Here is a 6,253-nt window from a genome sequence, read left to right on the forward strand (position 1 = left end):
AACGCAATGATATAAGTTACAACAAGGCCATATTACATATTAACGGATTAACGATTAACGTTAACTTGCGTTAATGAGGAGCCAAACTAAAAGCTCGAAGCAGATGGAGCCACCAGCGACTGGCCTTTGTTTACTACAAGTGTCAAATGAGTGGTTGCGATTTTCTATGTTTTCTTTGTGTTAACGATATTAAAATATATTCTTTGTTTACTGTGAGTGAGCTGAAAAGTGAGCTTCGTAAGAGAAATGCGTCAGAGGTGAGCAAAAAGCCGATCTGAGCGAAAGGTAAACATAGTAATATTTTTAGGTTATATTTCTTATTTTACAATTTGTTTAAATATGTTATCCTCATAAGGAGTTTTTATTTCAAGATTGGAGGCGTATGATCGGAACCAAAACTTTGACGATGGTTTGGGCGATCAAAAGGACAATTCTCTTATCTATCCACACCCTAATACATTCAGAGACATGAACATCGATTAACCTGTTCCAAGCATCAGCAAGCAGGAAATAATAGAATATCTGTAAAGGTATGTGTATATATGTCGCAGGGAAAAGAAGATATCAGGGATATCCCGAAATCCCTAGGGATATCATGAAATCGCGGTAGATACCGAATATTCTTGTTTCTTACGTCTTCTTACTAAACAAATCTAGTGATATTATGTCATTTCACTAAACTAAATCTAGTGAAATGTCAGAAAAGCGGATACCGCCGAATAAAAATCGAGCTACGCATTTCTCTCGCTCGCTCTAATACCCTATCACTATCTTATGGGGGCGACTAACCCTAAATTGACGATTTTATAATTCATTTTTATGCTTGAAAATAAGCCCCAAATTGTTTCATTTTGTAGACATAGATACTACATTATATTTCCGAGAATCAGACCTAGCAAAAACACGATATCTTAAAATTTTCTCGATCACAAAGATGCATATAATTTTCACGAATTTTGCCATAACCGTGCATTAAACTAAGTTAATATTTTAACACATTGTATAAAATTCTATCATTGAGGAACTGACCTAGCGAATTTTTTAAATGTTACATATTTATCGAGTTAATAGGAAAAAAATAATTTTCTTTTTATTTAAATGAATCCGCGTCGTCCTTTTTCACCTGGCATATTTAAAAAATTCGCTAGGTCAGTTCCTCAATGATGAGTGAGTGAGTGTGAGTGTGAAGAGAGAAGGACGATTTTTTGCGTTAGTCGCCCTCTTAACGCGAATGGGGCATTATCAGCGTGAAGGGATCTTATCATCGGTATTGAGTTATTAATATCCCCATAATATACATTTAACAGGCTATCGAACCATGCAAGTAACATGCGCGTAAGTCTGGAAAATATTAAAAAAATGTTGAAACTCGAGAGTCGTAAAAGGTGATATTTAGAAAATCGCATTCAAACTTAACGTAAGTACACGTAATAATTTAACGACTAAAATCACACGCGCCGCGCCAGCTCGAGCGACGCATTTGTTTCACTCCCACTAGTGCCCGTGTGGGTATTAGAGCGAGCGAGAGAAATGCGTAGCTCCATTTTTACTCGGCGGTATCCGCCTTTCTGACATTTCACTAGATTTAGTTTAGTGAAATGACATATCACTAGATTTGTTTAGTAAGAAGACGTAAGAAACAAGAATATTCGGTATCTACCGCGATTTCGTGATATCCCTAGGGATTTCGGGATATCCCTGATATCTTCTTTTCCCTGCGACATATACATTATTAACATTTGTTTACTATCACAGATAAACGTGAAATATTTAGATATTATTCCATCTTTTTACAGATTGAACACAGAACCAACGGCTAACTTTTATACAAATCTAGACATCTTCTGACCGCCCCTTACTCATGGGACACTATACATTTCGTAATAAGAATATGCAAAGCTTGCAAAAGTGATGTATTTAGTAGACATTAAAGTCTCTCAAGAAGGAGGTGTAGACGTGTAGAGGAATGCTATTGTGAATGCGCTGCAGGAAATGGTGCATTTGCTAAGTGCAAACAATATGTCTGTGTCATGGTCATTCATGGCTTACATCCACTATCTTGAACCAGCAGTTTTTGAAAAATAATTGTATAAAAATTATTTAAATGTAATAAAACCAAACAATCATTGATATCAGCTTTTATTTATTTTCATAATACATACTAAAGTTACAACACATGAAACATAAATCTCCGGTAAACTCACTCACTCGGCGAAACACAGCGCAAGCGTTGTTTCACGCCGGTTTTCTGTGAGAACGTGGTATTTATCCGGTCGAGCCGGCCCATTCGTGCCGAAGATTAGCTCTCCCACGTATATAACGTTTGTTTGTAAGAGGCATGTCTAGGAAATAATAAGTTTGGCTTAGGCTAGACATCATAATTTCACAACTTACCTGTGTATTTACTTCCTTCAAAATAATAATCTTCTGTGAAATGAAGTGAACTTAAGCGTGCCATATTCTTTCCTTGAAATTCTTTATTCACAAGGCATTTCCCCACTTTTTCTTCACTTTGGGTCTTTGGGAAATATATGAATATCTCCAGTTTTTAAAACTCAAAGCACAACATTGAGGCATTTTGACGAAAATTGATAAATAATACTCTTGTTTACAAAAAATGTATTGGATTTGATAGCTCTAATGTGAAATTACGGTCAGTCGACGATGCGACGCCTATCGGGATAAAAAGGCAGTTTTGCTCCTCATTCGTCCAAAATGTAACGCTTTAACGTTTAACGAAGCTAACATTTTTTTTAACTGATTAACGATTAACGAAGTTAACTATTTGATTAACGGTGCCCAGCTATGCTTTTAATTGCTTAAGTTATCGAATCTATATATGTATATGTTACGGCTAATAGAGGCTGAAGTTTGCACAAACGATTACCCTTATGTTGTCCAGAAAATTCCCAATATTTATTCCAATCTCTATACAGTGTGTAACAAAAATAAGTGATAATACTTTAGGGTGTGTACGTGTTCCTTGTAGAGAGTTCACTGTGAAAGTAGCAGCGCTGAAAGACGAAATTTTTTTTTCACTTTTGTATGGGCAAGGGCCCGAGCGTCACGAGTTTCCCCATACAAAAGTGAAAAAAAAATTTGGTCTTTCAGCGCTGCTACTTTCACAGTGAACTCTCTACATGGAACACGTACACAACCTAAAGTATTATCACTTATTTTTGTTACACCCTGTATAAATCCATTGCCGATAAACTTAAAAGGTCACTGGGATAAATTTTAAATGGATACATGTCACCACTCTGTACTGCATCCTTATTAGCTATGTCATCAGCTTTTTCGTTCCCTAAGATTCCTGAGTGGCTAGGAACCCAAGAAAATGCTACAATATATCCTTTATCAATGCATTCAAAAACTTTGAACCTAATTTCAAAAATAATGTGATGATACGGTCTACTATGAAATGGGAATTTTTGAATACTCTGTAATGCACTTTTCGAGTCTGTAAACATAATAGTATGAATTAATTTAAACGTTAATAGATATTCCAAAGCTTTCAAAATGGCTAAACATTCTCCGGAAAATACAGAACTCTATATAGGCATTTTAATTTTCTAATTTATGTTATGTTGACTGTGATAAACACCAACTCCTACATTACCTGTTTCTTATGACTTAGAAGCGTCAGTAAACATAATATGATGCCAATTACTATATTGGGAATTTATAATATTATTAATGCTATCTTTAGTTAAAACTAAATCATATTTAACATCAGGTTCAATTAACAAACTTTCAAAATTATATGAGTACAAAATATGTAGGACATCGGATTGATAAATAGGAGCAGATATTGAAAGAATTTTACGGTAACTCGTAGGTAACTTACTAATTATTAATAAGACATGGCAAAGACCTTTTAAAAAAGGGACGTGACTCTAACATGGTATTCAGTTGAGCTAGTTTTTCTAGTAATTGATTGTATTTGTATTGTTATAAACGAAAAAGACCTCAATGGTGGCTCTGTACATTCTACCTGGAAGGCATTAATGGGGCTTGACTTCATAGCTCGACCTAATAAGAGCTTTGGATTGAATTGTATCTAATTTCTTTATTACACACAAATTATCGCCTACTAATAAAAATATACCGTAGTCTAATACGGTACTTATACTAATTATAACAGCATTACAATTGATTATTGTAAGTAAATGAGTTTGGCGGGAGTTTGGTGGGGAGCTCATCCGTTGGTGTTTATCACAGTCAACTAGGGATGTGAAAAAATAATCGATTATGAAAAAAATCGATTAAAAAACGATTTTTCTTTTAATAAAAATCAATTTTCATACGCGATTTTTTTGTTAAAAATAATCGACTAGTAATCGATTATTTTATAGTCATGCAAAATCCGACATTACGTTTGGAGTTTGGACTTCTGGCTCGGAGTCGGAGGCTCGGAGCCCCGAACGCGAACTGCCAAAATAGAAAGTTCATGCTATCATAGCTCCATAATATTACATTAACGCCATCTGTGCATCTATGACGGCGTTCCTTCTGTGCTTTTGAAACAGTTTAGTTGATTCATTTTAATTTTCAATTCAGTAGAATCTAGATGGGGTAGTCGATGAGAAATTTAAAATTTTCTTATTGTTTCAATTTGATTGTCAACCAGTTTTTTATTTTAATAACTAGATGGCGTAAACTGAACAAGTGAATGTAAAACTTGATACATGATTAATAATTTGAAACTCAAAGTGCTCGCCGTGCCGCTGCCATTCTGGTGTGCCGCGGCCCTAACAAAAAAATAAAATTCAATCAAAATCAAATTATTCAGCTAAATTAAAAAAATATAAATCTGTAGATAATGCCCGTTGCAGACGATGCACAGTAGCTTGCGCGAGTACTTGCGCAGGTACTTGCGCCAGCGTTCAAACGTATCGCACTTTCACTAAGCAAAATGCGTTCACACGATGAAAATATATGCTTAGTATTAGTACTTGCGCAAGCTACTGCGCATCGTCTGCAACGGGCATAAGTAAAGAAGCCAAATAGTTGGTATATAATGTTTCTTTTTGAAGTGAAAACTTCTTTAGCGGCGTTGAGCACTTTTGTGGGATGGGTAAAAACTGTGAAACTCGCGTCAGATTCTCGTGCTGATCGAAAAACCGTAAGACGGTTGGAGAATATTGTTGTAACATCGAAATCGATTAATCGGACAATCGATTGTTTTATTTTATTGAAACAGGTGTTTAAAATATTGAATGTTTATTTTTTTATTACTTATTACCAACAAGGTGATTAAAATACCAACTTTTTTATTTGATTAAATATTAATATAAGTTAAGAAGATATTAATATTATTTTGTTTGTTAATTATTAGTTATTACCAATTTTAAGAAGGTACCTAGGTATATTGTTTTGTTGATGTTATAGTGCAGCCGATGCAGGCGGTCAATGTTGAAGATGGGCTGATAATGTTATTTATGTTTTGATTTGAACTTTGAAGTGTGTAACAAAAATAAGTGATAATACTTTTGGGTGTGTACGTGTTCCTTGTAGAGAGTTCACTGTGAAAGTAGCAGCGCTGAAAGACGAATTTTTTTAACACCCTAAAGTATTATCACTTATTTTTGTTACACACTGTGGATATTATGTATGTCTTCTTATGCTTGTATTTCTTAGAAAATGATTACTTACCTATTTATTACTGAAGAAAAGACTGGTTTGCTTTAATTAAGTTTAATTGAGAGAGTGATTATAAAATAAAAATAATAATGAATAAATAAGGGTTTATTTTATTTCAGTTCCCTAATATAGTACATATTAATGAGAAAAACATAATAAACAAAATAAACGCCATACACGTTTATTTTAAAACTATTTAAAAAATTTGCAAAAAATCGATTTATATTAAAAAATCGATTATTTTCTTAAGAAAAATCGATTATTTATTAATCGATTTTTTTAAACTTAAAAAAAATCGATTATTTAAAAATCGATTTTTTATCTGCAAAGTCACATCCCTACAGTCAACATAACATACAAGAAAATTAAAATGCCTATAGAAAGTTCTGTATTTTCCGGAGAATGTTTAGCCATTTTGAAAGCTTTGGAATATCTATTAATGTTTAAATGAACTCATACTTGAATGTATTACAGAGTATTGAAAAATTTCCATTTCATCGTAAACCGTATTATCACATTATTTTTGAAATTAGGTTCAAACTTTTTGAATGCATTGATAAAGGATATATTCTAGCATTTTCTTGGGTTCCTAGCCACTCAGGAATCTTAG

At 33.6% G+C, this 6,253-nt stretch overlaps 1 long non-coding RNA gene across 1 annotated transcript; it reads left to right on the forward strand.

Moving 5' to 3' along the window:
* Positions 1 to 176: 176 nt before the first annotated feature.
* Positions 177 to 2,115, forward strand: LOC121727700. The gene is made up of 3 exons (XR_006035711.1): positions 177 to 285; positions 372 to 530; positions 1,797 to 2,115. It is a non-coding gene; the product is annotated as an uncharacterized LOC121727700 (long non-coding RNA).
* The last annotated feature ends 4,138 nt before the right edge of the window (positions 2,116 to 6,253 follow it).

Source organism: Aricia agestis, chromosome 6, assembly GCF_905147365.1.
Source record: "Aricia agestis chromosome 6, ilAriAges1.1, whole genome shotgun sequence".
Classification (NCBI taxonomy): Eukaryota; Metazoa; Arthropoda; class Insecta; order Lepidoptera; family Lycaenidae; genus Aricia; species Aricia agestis.